Source organism: Corythoichthys intestinalis, chromosome 19 (genome assembly GCF_030265065.1).
Source record: "Corythoichthys intestinalis isolate RoL2023-P3 chromosome 19, ASM3026506v1, whole genome shotgun sequence".
NCBI classification, from domain to species: domain Eukaryota; kingdom Metazoa; phylum Chordata; class Actinopteri; order Syngnathiformes; family Syngnathidae; genus Corythoichthys; species Corythoichthys intestinalis.
The window spans coordinates 10476741-10489895 of NC_080413.1; the positions used below are offsets into that span (position 1 = coordinate 10476741).

The window sequence follows — 13155 nt, forward strand, 5'->3', positions numbered from 1 at the left end:
CCATAGTTCTTTTTATGACAAACTAGTAAAAACTGAGTCAACATTTTATTCCATACAGTCAGTCCTTTTGGCCGTTTGTCGGTTCAGACCATAAACTACTTCAAAAACTAGTCAATTCAGTTAGCACACAATTACTCGACACTCAGTTGCATACAACTGTGATCCCACGACATGTATTGGTGAATTTTAACATTTAAAACTTGTTCTGAAACATTTTACAGCAAGTAGCACCTCATATACTTAGCTCTCTGAGTACAACAGTCAGGGCCAACATTACAGCAACACTAGCTAACTTTTCAACCTTCATAAAATATTTTCATAATTTTTGAGGTGATATGTCAGCTGACAGCCAGTTGAATGACACCTCTTCTATATCTTGAGGGGTTCTGTATCGCTTTCACTGGCACTAATTAACTTTGAAGAGGGTGGCATACGGTGGCCCTGAAGTGCAAAACACAACGGCAAATCACAAAAACAAATTTTTTTTTAAATTAAAATGCCAAATCACATGAACAAAATAACAAACTGAAAAACACAATGCAAAATTACAAAAACACAACTGCAAATAACATAACAAAAGCACAAATTAAAAAACAACGGAAATTCCAAAAATGAAATTACATTAAGGAACCGGAAAACGTAGGTACCAGTACACTCATCGTTGATTGGACGAATCTACCTTCAAAGTTAGGTACTGATAAACTAGGAACTTATTCTGCGTCTGGTGAGGTATTTGAAAATGAGCATTACCAAAGACGCGAACGCGACTTTCGCTATAAATCCATCCATAAATCTTCAACCACTTTGAATGTTTTTATTTGGCACATACGTATATAGTAAAATATGCCGGCGTCGCAATTGTTTCAGCCCGACTTTCCTATTTTTGCGTTCGATGTGCCAACACTACGCTCCCATTGGTTGTAAATAGTTGGTGCGGAGTGCGGTGTAAATAAAGTTTGTGTGAAATGTGAGCTTGACTCGTGTTCAGTTCAGGTAAGCATTTTCCGGCTGTTAATCCTTGCTATTTACAATCGTGGTGTCAACTAACACTCAAGTCTTTGTGCCTACGAATCCAACCAATGGGAGCTTTGCGTTAGCATATCGAATGCACCAATAGAAAAGTCGCGCTGACATACCATCGCAGCGCCAGCATATTTTACTTCATACTTAACCGAGGCTCGCTTCATTTAGGGGAGGTTCCGAAAACGACGCCCGAAGCCTCGCTGCCCAGCTGTACCACCACGTAGCTAGAGGTGTTCATATACTGTAGAGCAGTGATTAATTAATGCCGGAACAAGATCCGGCACCTCTTGATTTTGGCCTCCCTGTGTTCCGGGACTTATTTGGGCAGATCCGGTACCTCTCGTGTATAGAAAATAACTTAAAAAATAGAAAACTTTAAAAAATAAATTTTATTGTCATAGTCCCGAACGGGGGGAAAGAAGGAGAGGAGTTATTGATGGCTTGCTCCACTTTATTTAGATTTAAATATATAGAATTTAAAAAAAAAAATTCAAAAGTGTTTTTACTTTTTTATGGAAATTATTTTGTTCTTCCTCTAATCTTGAGCAACTTGAGCTGTGGCTGTGGGTATAGTCTATAAATTATATTTATTTTAATTTTATTTAAAATATTTGTTTTTTTTAAGTGATAATTAATTTTAACAATATATTCATGTTCTGAAAAATAAAAAAAATCATGCTCAATGGAAAAACATTTTTTTTAACCCATCTCAAAATAAAACATTTTGGAGCTTTAATTGCAATACCGTGATACCGCGAAACCGCGGTATTTTTGCCCACGGTTATCGTACCGTCAAAATCTCATACCGGCACATGCCTAATGACAATTTATGACTGCGGTGCTGTCATAAATGTTTTGAGCATGTTGTCAAATCTAGACACAAATGGCGAGTCAATTTTTACATCAGGGGTCGAAAAGATCGTGTGTTGAAGCGATCGTATGTCGAGGTACCAATGTACTTCCTCATACCAAGTGCGATTCAACCTTCCATTGAGCAAACATGTTTCTCCTCCCATTAGGGTAACAGTTGAAAGAAGTGGAATAAAGCATGTGAAACTGCTGGCAAACCAGTCCAAAATGTTGTCTAAAATGACACTTTTCATTTAGTCAGAGTAGAAATTAGGGCCCTGTGTCTTAACCTTCGCTGAACCCCTTTGACTTACTCTTCGAACCCGTTAAAATGTGCTGCTTTTGGATGCAATTTCTAGTCAAATGGAAACAAGGGGAGTGAAGTAAGTGGTCAAGGTGGAATTATTATTTTTAGGGAATAAATGTGCATAAGTGGAAGCTTCTCCCCCTTTTTGGTCCCTGTATGCACGTATCCTACCCACCACGAGTTACAACTGGCGCCCGAACATTTTTCCTGGATCCTCAGTCAAGTAAAGGATCCGTCTATTTTCTGGATCTGACGGTCCCACCGCGTCTGCAATATTGGTTTCGGATCTGTCCATTTTTTTGATTTGTCGGTCCCACAGCGGTTTTTCGGATCAGTCTATTTTGTGGAATCGACGGCCTAATAGCAGCTGCGACATTGCCATGGTATCGGTCTAATTCCTGGATCTTCGAGTGAGTAAAAAACGCAGATTTGGATTACTATTGCTATCTTTTTTGTTGACTATTCTTCGTGGGAGTTTTCCCCAAATCATACTAAATAATTAAAGCACTATGGCACGCTACAGTGACGACAGTGACTCAGACGTGGACCTTACAACAATGTTGGGAGTTCGTCAGGGAACGCGTGTTTGCGTACTGCTGAGCTCCCGAGTGAAGAGTGGTCAAGGTGGAAATATTTTTTGTGAATAAATGTGCATAAGTGGAAGCTTCTCCCCTTTTTGGTACTTTTATACACGTATCCTAGCTACCACGCGTTACAATGTCCAAGACATGGATTACACAAGGTGTGCTCTTTGGCCTGTACTGTATGTAAAGCACACGACAGCTCTGGATGCTAACAATCTACATAATTATATTGGGATAAGTTTGAAAACGTAATATGCTTACCTTGAATATCTGCTAATAAAACCGGACAGCATACACTCTCGCTCCCAACCGGACTTCCCAACAGGACTCTCTCGCATCACCAGTTTTGCCCAACTTTTGTCTTATCAGGTATTTGCTGCACGCATTTTTCCCTGAAGCTCGTCTTGTGAACGACCGACAGTGCTGTCCTGCTCTTCACTTTTCAGATCTGGTTCAAATAGGAAGGGTAGAACTGACGATATGTTGGGAAAGCTAACGAGTGACAAGCTGGGATTTCCGCAAAGGGACCAGTGACGTCACGCATTGCGACGTAACAAGAATGGCGACCTATCACTTAAAATAATTTTACAAACTTTATTAAAACAAAAACTTTAAGAGGGGTTTTAATATCAAATTATTATAACTCATACTAACATGTATCTTTTAAGAATGACTTGTCTTAAAAACAGAGGATCCTTTTAAGAACCACTACACTAGAGGTAGTTTATGAACAACACTTTGAGAACCACAGCCTTAGATAATGTGGATTAGCGCCAAAGTAGACTTCTACTTTCTGTAAGTCAAGCAAGTCTTTTCTCTCTCTGATCTATTCGGGAGACGTCCCCAGCGTACATTGAGTTAAGCCTCCTCTCCACATTTATGGCACGTGCGAGACACCCTATTTGTACATGCTTTAGACTCTAAAGTTTCGAGTAAATTATCATGCCAGCTGCGCATGACTGTGTCATTCCATGGTGGCTTTTCATGATAAAAATATGCCTTGGCAAACCTCCGACTTGTGTCCAGAAAAAGACGTCTCCTTCCTCCCGGGAGTGACACCTCTTCGTATTTGCAATCCTTGTTCCTGGCATGAGAAGGGAAAGAAAGTCGAAGGCGGTGGGAGTAAATAACGGGATGGGGCGGGGGTTGGTGTGGGGAGAAACAGACGGACCACCGCTGCAGATGTTTTCCACATGTAGGAGGAAAACAAGCTTGCAGCAAGATGAGTGCGAGAAGAGGGAAGCGAGAGGGCTGCACCTGTTGTGGGCCGATTGCTGGCCAGGGGTGAGCTCACTCCCTTGAATGCGTAAGGCTGCTTTTGCTATTAAGCGGCTAAAGAACAGGCAAGGTTCACTTTGAGCACATTTTGCATTCTCGTATCCCAGCTTTGCGTTCGCATAGCTTGGGATTTAAAAACTCCGGCTGCATTCTTTTATCGCTGTCGGGTGTCAAACGGGGTCAACACTTGAAAAAGATGCAAAACAGAGGTTTGATTGTGTAATCCGTAAAGTGGTTTACGATAAGAAGTGTTTCTTTTACACTGCTTTGGCTATCAAAGGAATTAAATATAATAAAACCCAGACACGTATTACACGAGGAAAAAAAAGTACTAGTTAAATCTAGAATAGCAGATTGAATGCAGGCCTCTACCAAGGCCAAACAATCCTAATTTGGATCAGGATCAGTTAAATCCTGTACTCTAGTCTCCTCCCAGATACACTTGGATGAGAGGTAAATACAAGAGGCCTTTGTTTGGATACGGTCATTGCTACAGCTTTTAAGCAGGCGAGTAGCCAGGTTACATAAAATTTTTTGATGTTAGACCCCAAAGTCTCCACTTTGTTGCAGCTGGTCATGTTCTCTGATTGTGGCTGCAATTTCCGTTTTTCGTGCTGCCCTCAGTCTCCTTTTGGATAAAATTAGTCAAATTTAAAACATGGGTCCTCCACCAAGGCTAAATAATACAAATTTAGACCAGCGCTAGGTGTGTTTACATGGACGATTTTATCTGGATTAAAAATGCTCCATGTACACACCCCATTCAGAATATTTTAACCCAGGGGTCCGGAACCTTTTTGACCAAGACAGCCAAAAAATCCAACATAGTTTTTAAAATGATTCCATGAGAGCCATACAGTGTGTGTGTGTGTGTGTGTGTGTGGGTGTATATATATACAGTATACTGTACTAGTATTTAGCCTACATATTCTATTGCTAGCTTGTCCAAGTCGGCTTTGTGATTTTTTTTTTTTTTTTTTTTTTTGTGAACGCATCATGCGGCTTTTACGGGCAGTCGCCGAGTTGTGAAATAAATCTTCAAAAAGTTGAAATAAATCTTTAGAAAACAACAACGAAAGCCTGACATCGTTACTTGGTATGTTACAATCGTTGCACACTCACCTCTTGGAAAATAAAGAGAATGATGGTGTGGCACTACATATATTTCCTGGAAGTGTAAAACCGAAAACTAGGAAACCCATTTTGACAGGCGAAAAAGTCATGGAAGTCAAACTGATTGCACACCTCTATGGCTTGAGGTACCGAGCAGTTCACTTTCGTGGTTTAATTTTCCCCCTGTGCATTTTTATATACACCAGATTGCTCGGCACTGAGTTGGGAGGAGCCAGCTTCTGGCTGAGCAGAGATTTTAGGCGCAAGACGAGCTCTGTACTTACAGCTACGTGTAATTCGCAACGGGAGGATCAATGGGCACTGAATTGAAGCATATGATTGCGACGTATGTTTGAAGTTCCAAGAAAAATGTGTAAATGGACCATCACCTCATCACAGCTCATTCATGTCAAATGAGCAGGCCGGTTCCACATTTAAAATTACGGGTTGGCGGAGAGCCAGATGAACTCAAATCACTCTCATGTCTCGCGAGACATAGTTTCCCGACCTCTGTTCTAACCCGATCCAGCCCTTTCCGATCAAGATTCTATTCCGAACAAGATGGGTTGTTTATGCCGATTGATAATCCGTTTGGCGCGCATGAAAATACCTTAGAGCTGAAAGGATTACTCCAATAATTCGAGTAACTCGATTTTAAAAATTGATCGAAAAATTTTCTCCGCCTCGAGGAATCGTTTAATTTTGCCAGCGTTTGCCCGGATTACTTTTAATGCGGCACGACGCGCTGACGTCACGTACGTACAGGAAGACTGCAGAGGCGGCGGATATATTTGATTTCAACCATGCATGAATATAGAGGTAGCGATGATGATGCTGACGAAAGCGAAGACAAAGGCAGTAAGAAAAACCAGAAAATGTCAAAAGTGTGGGAGCATTTCAAGCTGGACACTAAGGGGGACGTTGTTTCATATATTCACTGTAAGACGGCGCTAGCATAACACTACAGCACGTCTTCAATGCTGCAGCTCCACCGAAGGCACCCCATTTACTCTGAGAGCGGAGGAGCGATACTCGGGACAAGGTAAAATTCAGGTAACGTAGCACTAATTAATTTAACGTTATTGTACCTTGCTAACGTAACGTTAGCCCTGCGGAGGGCTAGGTTTCTATGAAGTATGACTACTGTCAATGCGTGGCTAAGGTGTCTTTCATACAGGCTTTATTTAATCTGTAAAAACACAGCGGGGAGAGAGATGAGGGTGTAAAATCAAAACATAATAAAGCTGTCAAATTTAGCTCAGTAGTCATCGATGGATAAATTGCCAAGTAGCACTGGTGCCTAATGTGCTCCAATACAGCAGGTATCATACATTTATTAATTTGAACACTGCAAAAACTCAATCCAATCAGGACTTACAGTTTGGACTAACTAGAACTTAAAAATAACTAGACACAAATGGAAAGAAGTTTTTTTTTTTTTTTCCCATAAGATCTAGAAGTTTTTTTTGAGTAAAAGCAGTGAATTTGTTGTATTTTCTAGCCACATCTGAGATGCAATTGTTGGCTGTTGGTTCAATATTAGGTGAAATGTCTTGTTTCCTCATATTTATAATTGCTTTTTACCTTAAAAATCCGATTACTCGATTAATCGATGGAATTTTCAGTAGAATACTCGATTACTAAAATATTTGATTGCCTAAAAAACTTTATTCTGAAAGTTGGGAACAAACAGTCCTTACCTAGAATATGGGTTTCTGTCATTGCCGGAAGCTAGTAGAAGCAGAGCGAACGGGCGATAGGGTCGACGCAACTTGCGCAAGACTAAACTGGTCTGCATATGAGACGAACACGTTGCTGGAGATATTAAAAGATCTTAGAAATATTGATGTTGTTATGCTGGTGTCTAAAAAGGAAGCAAATTGACGCTAAAAGCCACAATTGGTCTCTTTAACGAAAATGTTTTTAGAAACACATAAAATATTGCCATTGATTTAAAAATATATAATATTTAGTACATGTTTTGATCTACGGAGGGCGCCATTTTTTGCGTGCAATGTATGCTCGGTGTGATGACGTAGTTGGTCACTGTCACTAGACGAACACTACTGGTGTTCTACAAGTCCTTCCTACGTGGCGAGACGTCCAGCACATGCTCACATCAGTTAAAAGTGGCGGGTTCTTACAATTTGTGTTTTTATGGAGTCTTTTATTACCTTTTCATTGCCTAAAATACTTTTTGCATGTGTTTCCCCCTCATACTTTTAGCATTGTCTTTTCTTGTGGTAGCTTTAAATCAGATTTTTGATCTGTTGACCACTTTAGTCAAGTAGCGTATTTAAGCAACCCGTGTGTCTATATGCATGTAAACAAAACAGGCTGAAAGTGCACGGTCATACTTTGGGTGTCAAATTCGCTTCTTGTAGATGTTTTGCCGGTGTAGCATATTTTGGCAGAACACCAGTTTTGTCCTACTCTCGTCTCATCTCATCCAGTCTTTCCTGTTCATTTTGCTTTTGCTGCTAGTTTTAAATAATATAACACACATACATAAATATCGTGCTGTCATGCTCAATAATGTTCCTCTCGGGTTCAAATTGAAAGGGCTGTCGCTAGAGTAATACTCTGGAAGCCAGGCAGCGTAACCCAGTTACGTCACCACCCTGCGACGTCAACAACAATGGCGTGCTACTCGTTAAAGTATTTACAAATTGTATAAAAACAAAAACATCAAGAGGCGTTTTAAAATCAAATGATTTTTACTCATAATAACATTTATCTTTTAAGAACTACAAGTCTTTCTATCCGTTGTTCCCTTTAAAAACTTTTAGAAATGACATTCTGATGCATGAACATGCAAGACCTAATTGGATCAATATTTTTAGTGTCTGAATACTGTGCATCCAATCATAATTTTAATCCAAACACTGACCGGATAGAAAAAATTTTGTCCATGTAAACATACCCACTGACAGTGGCAGGGGAAGTGGGGTGCTGAGGGTGCTGCAGCACACCCTGGTGTTAGGGAGGGGAAAAAAGTGTTTTGGTAGATTTTTGTTTTTGTGTTAAAAATAAGTAAAACGATATGTAAACGGTATATTACTTCGGGGATGAAATATATATGTTGAAAAAATTTTTTGTTTTGTTTTGTTAATAACATGGTCACCAACTGAGACCTTACTTGTTACGAGGTCACATTGAATAAAATAATGGTGGAAAATTTAACTGTTGACAGACAAGGTGTTAACATGGCGCAAAAACGAATTAGCAATTTTCTTTTTTTACAAAAACGGTGAAATTTTCTAAAATTTGAGGTCGATAATGAAGATGATTGTGATGATAGTTCTATCTACCTTTGTTGTCTTAAAATAGGTAAGACATGAATGCATTCTAGTCATATTATTGTTGTTGCTTTTGAGCTGCCACCGTGCAGAGCGCTGTTGGATATTCGTGTGCAATTTATTTTAGTTTTGTGTTAAACAGGCCTATTGGACCTTTTAGTTGTCAAATGTGTTCGTGTGTCATTGCGCCATCTGGCTGCAATGATTTGCGTTATAATTAGAGCTGGGAATCTTTGGGCACCTAACGATTCCATTACGATTACGATTCAGAAGCTCCGATTCGATTATAAAATGATTATAGATGCACCCCCCCTCCTTTTTTAAAATGTTTTGTACATTAGTTCCAAAATTGTTTCAAAATACTCTCAGGCTAAACCAAACTACTATTTCAGTATCAAGTTAGCATATAGCAGTAAACAAATATACAAAAATAACAGTAAATAAAAAAACTCCAGTCCCCATTCTGTATCAGCAGCTTTAAACTACATTCAATTAATTTAATGTTGTGAATCAACCGTTAAAGTTGTTAAAATTGCTCCCGTTATTCCATAATTTCCCTTTTGTCTACTTTCGACATGTGAAGGTTTTAAAACTATTTTAAAGATAGATTCAAGTCTATATTTTACCGATTTAGGAGTATTTTATATAAAAAGTTAATTGGGTTTGCTTGGAAGGTTGGCTACAACAGCCTTGCAGGGAAGTATACTGCTTTAAGATGGCGGCCGTTTACTAACGCCCGCATCTAGCTTTTTGTAGATGTGCTGCTAACGCTACCGAATCTATGTTGCATCTAGTCCTATATAAATGATATCTACCGTAACATTATGTGGATGTACTTTGTAGCAGCTTTTCGGCAGCAGTCAGGTATGTTGTTGTGTTTTTTTTAATCTCGTGGCATGAGTTGAGTTAGAGCTGTGAGTTGAGCATTGGCATTACCCGAGGGGCCGGGTAATGAGAAGCATGATGTTTAGCTACTCTCGCTCCGTTCTTGCTCATTGCGTTCCGAAGACCGCGCGGCGCGCTGAGTGTGTTGTACTTCCGCTTTACTTGGCATATTTCAATAATCGGAATTTGGATGTTTGTGAATCGTTCTTGAATCTTCCACGGCCGAATCGCGAATAATCTAAGAATCGGAAATTTTGCACACCTGTAGTTATAATACATTCCAATACAAAAACTCCAACACACACTGTAGGTGAAATAGAACGCTCTTTGTAGTAGCCTACGTAAACGATCCAGCATGCGTGTGTACTGCCATTGTGCACGCCTTGTTGGGAGAAATCGCCCGAGCATGACAAATTTGGACTGAAACGGCTGTTTTTGGATGGGAAACACTCGAAAAGATCCTCAGGACTTATGGCTATGAGTGACTTCAGGCGCCTCTGCGCACCGACTGTCCCAACATCAAACGTTGCAATAAAATGTCTTTAACCGTATTTCCAGTGGTTTCCAATCATGCATCAATATCAAAACTTCCTAGGTGAATGTGAAAAAAAAATTCTTAACCTCAAGTGAAACCCAACATGAGGGCATCTGTGTTTAGGTATTTCAAAGGTGTGTGTTCTCAAAAAAATGTAAGTCAACATCGCACACCTGCCCGATTTCCATCGATCACTCAAGACTCTCTTTATTTCTCGCTACACTTCGGAAAAGTAGTAGGTAAATATCATATTTGACAGGGTGACAGGAACGAGGCCTAGTCCAGCCTCGGAATGGAGTTCTTGGGCTAATCATGCATGATTACAGCCCTCGTGTGCCAAAACACACTTGGTGTGAGAGAGGTTGTTTTCAACTGCTTGTTGCCACCACTGGACGTCAGCTTGCTATTCTCCTGAGGGCTTCCACTAATAAACTCATATTGACCCGACGGGTTCGAAGCAGGTACGGAGGCTTATCAGGGGACTGTCCCTTGGGACCGGCAAAACTACTAATGGCATAACGGTGTGCTGCGGACACAACAGCATCCCTTGATGTTGGAAACTGTTTGCAGTGCTGCTCTCATTTGAAAAGTGAAGGCCGATCAAAGATCAGTGCCAGACAATTGTTACTCCAGCTCACCTGTGCTGCGACTACAAAACCAAATGACCCAGATCTGGATGGAAACCTTTGGAAATATTTCCCCACGCAGTCTGTGGAAGAAGCATTTGCTGGGCCTCTCAGTGGGGAACTGCACAACTGTAAATGACTCTCCAGTTTGTCATTTGTTCCGATGAAGTGGTAAACAGTCACTTTGCCATCCTGCACGTAGCCCGGCTGCTGATTCAAGGTGGGTTTGGAGTGGAAGAAAATGTCAGTGCATTGCACAAGAAAGATGTATATCTTTCCTTGCTGAATTGTCTCTTGTATAACAAGCAAAGAGGCACTAATTAAAAGCAGAGTGGTTGGATGAGAAGGGAATCTGTATCTCATTTCCTTGTCTGTGCAGCGCTCCTGGCAAGGACCAACCTCTTTTGCCCAAACTACTGCTCAGTTTAGAAGCACAGGCCATGCTGCAAATATTTGGCTTGGCTTTGGATGTTGAATTATATTGGCACAGAGCATGGATGTAAAAAAAAAAACAGCAACTTGGGAACAATTATGAAAAGAAGTGAAAAGCAGTCAAACGAAAGTGCTACTAGCAGTGCTCGCGCTTTCCTTTTCCTGTCATTTTCTGTCCTGTCCACTCGTACGTACACTGAAGAGTGAAAGCCAAACATTTTAAAACGGGAGAAAGTAGACTTTGAGCTCATGTAAGTACAGTATATAATTACCAATAAGAATCAGGACATACTGTATTAGTGTGTAATTGCTTTAGTCTGGTGACAGGCAGAGGCGTAGCAAGGGTCCCAGGGGGCCCCAGGCAACAAGCAACATGGGGCCCTTTGAGCGTGTGCAAGTAAGGGGGACAGTTGGACTTGGAGCAATAGCATATTTAATAAAAGTATAATAACGCCTCAGTCTCATAGAGTGCTTTTTAGGACACTCAAAGTGCCCGGCTTCTACTACGTTAGGACATAAAACTACAGTAACATAGTACACTCACCGCTGTCTTGCTTCCTTTTCTCCTCTTCTGCTTTTTTTTTTCTTTTTTCATTTCCAGACGGATAACTTCTCTTCATTTTGCCAATAAAATAAAAAGGCCCGATCGCCGCCCACTCTCCCTCTGAGTCACGTGACACACATACAGTGGGGAGAACAAGTATTTGATACACTGTCAATGGGTTTTCCCATTGGCAGTGTAAAACCCATTGACAGTGTATCAAATACTTGTTCTCCCCACTGTACTTATTAGCGCAGTAAAATGAACACGAAGGTGGAGGGGGGGGTTCGAGTGCGCGCTGCGTGCGGTCATCTTGGCCATAAAAGTGGCGAAAACTAAGCACTTTACACTCATATGGATGTACAACATCATTTTAAGATGCTAAACTAACACCTTCCCTCTTAAAGCAAATGTGCAATGCGAATATAATGTAAAGAACGCTCTCCTCGACGCAGTGAGAACGAGTGGGATCAACCAGCCGGCGTAACAGGAAAAACACGAAACGGTCGCGCTGATAATGGCTCTAACTTATCGTAAGAACTTTATGGCATGAAGAGGAAATACTTACATTCGTTCATGGACGCACAGATTAATCCTCTAACAGGTGGGGTGGCCGTCCTCTGCTCGAAATGCGCACCTTACGCTTATGCCTATTCTCGTTCTCAGAATATGCAGCGCTTGTGACGTAGGACGATAACAGGACTGGTTGCTATGGGAACGTACGCAGCGGCATACCGCATACCCAAGGAACGGTGCTAAAAGGAGTATTAAAATTGCTAATAAAATAGTTTAGGATTATTTTAGATGCATATATGTTATATTTTTCTTATAGAGTATTCAACGAGGAATACGATAGACCCATTAATAGACTTTCTTGGGAAAAATCACCATTTCTTTAAGTTGTCACATGAATAATGAGGTGGCCTGTGAAAACCAATATAAAATATTACAGCAAGGACTTTTCATAAAGTTCTTGGTGAATCACTCTTTGCACATACATGCAGTGATAAAACTGATTGGACTTGCTTAAACATGTATGGTAATTGGGACTGATAACAGAATTGTTAGATAATCTGCCAAATGATTTCATGGTATTGAATCACACCCAATACTTGTAGCTACGAGAGTGGGGTGTAACTGAATGTGCTAAATCTTTGTGTGCTAAATCGTTGGCCCTCTGGGGGCCCCTGCTGGCTGGGGGCCCTAGGCAATTGCCTGCGTATGCCTAATGAGATGCTACGCCTCTGGTGACAGTTGTCAAATTGAGTTGAGATCAAGCACTGTGTGCAGTAGGTCTTACAGTAGTACATGCGTCCCATCGGTAGAAATTATTATGCGGCCGACTACAAGGCTTTCACGAGGCAAGGTTGAAGAATCAATAGTCTAAAGTCTTAAGCGTATTCAAACTAGGAAAGGCCACGGGGCCGGATGTATGGGGGGGCCGGGGTGGGCACGGCCCACCCAGACGTGAGTCGTGCCCACCCAATCAAAATGTCGGTGTTCTGTTATGCATAAAAGAATGATGAGTTTTGTGATTGAATACATGAGTTTTATTGCTTTTACGTCTAATTGGCATCATCTAGTGGACGCTTTAATTTACTGCATCTCATGCGCACTTTATTTGAAAGAAACTGCAACACGGAAGTGACGTTGTTCGGTAGAGAACAACACGACGACGGCCGC

At 40.9% G+C, this 13155-nt stretch overlaps 1 protein-coding gene across 2 annotated transcripts in view; it reads left to right on the top strand.

Annotated features, from left to right (window-relative positions):
• Positions 1-13155, top strand: part of plcb1l (phospholipase C beta 1-like) — a 480463-nt gene that overhangs the window by 17518 nt on the left and 449790 nt on the right. The window lies entirely within an intron of this gene.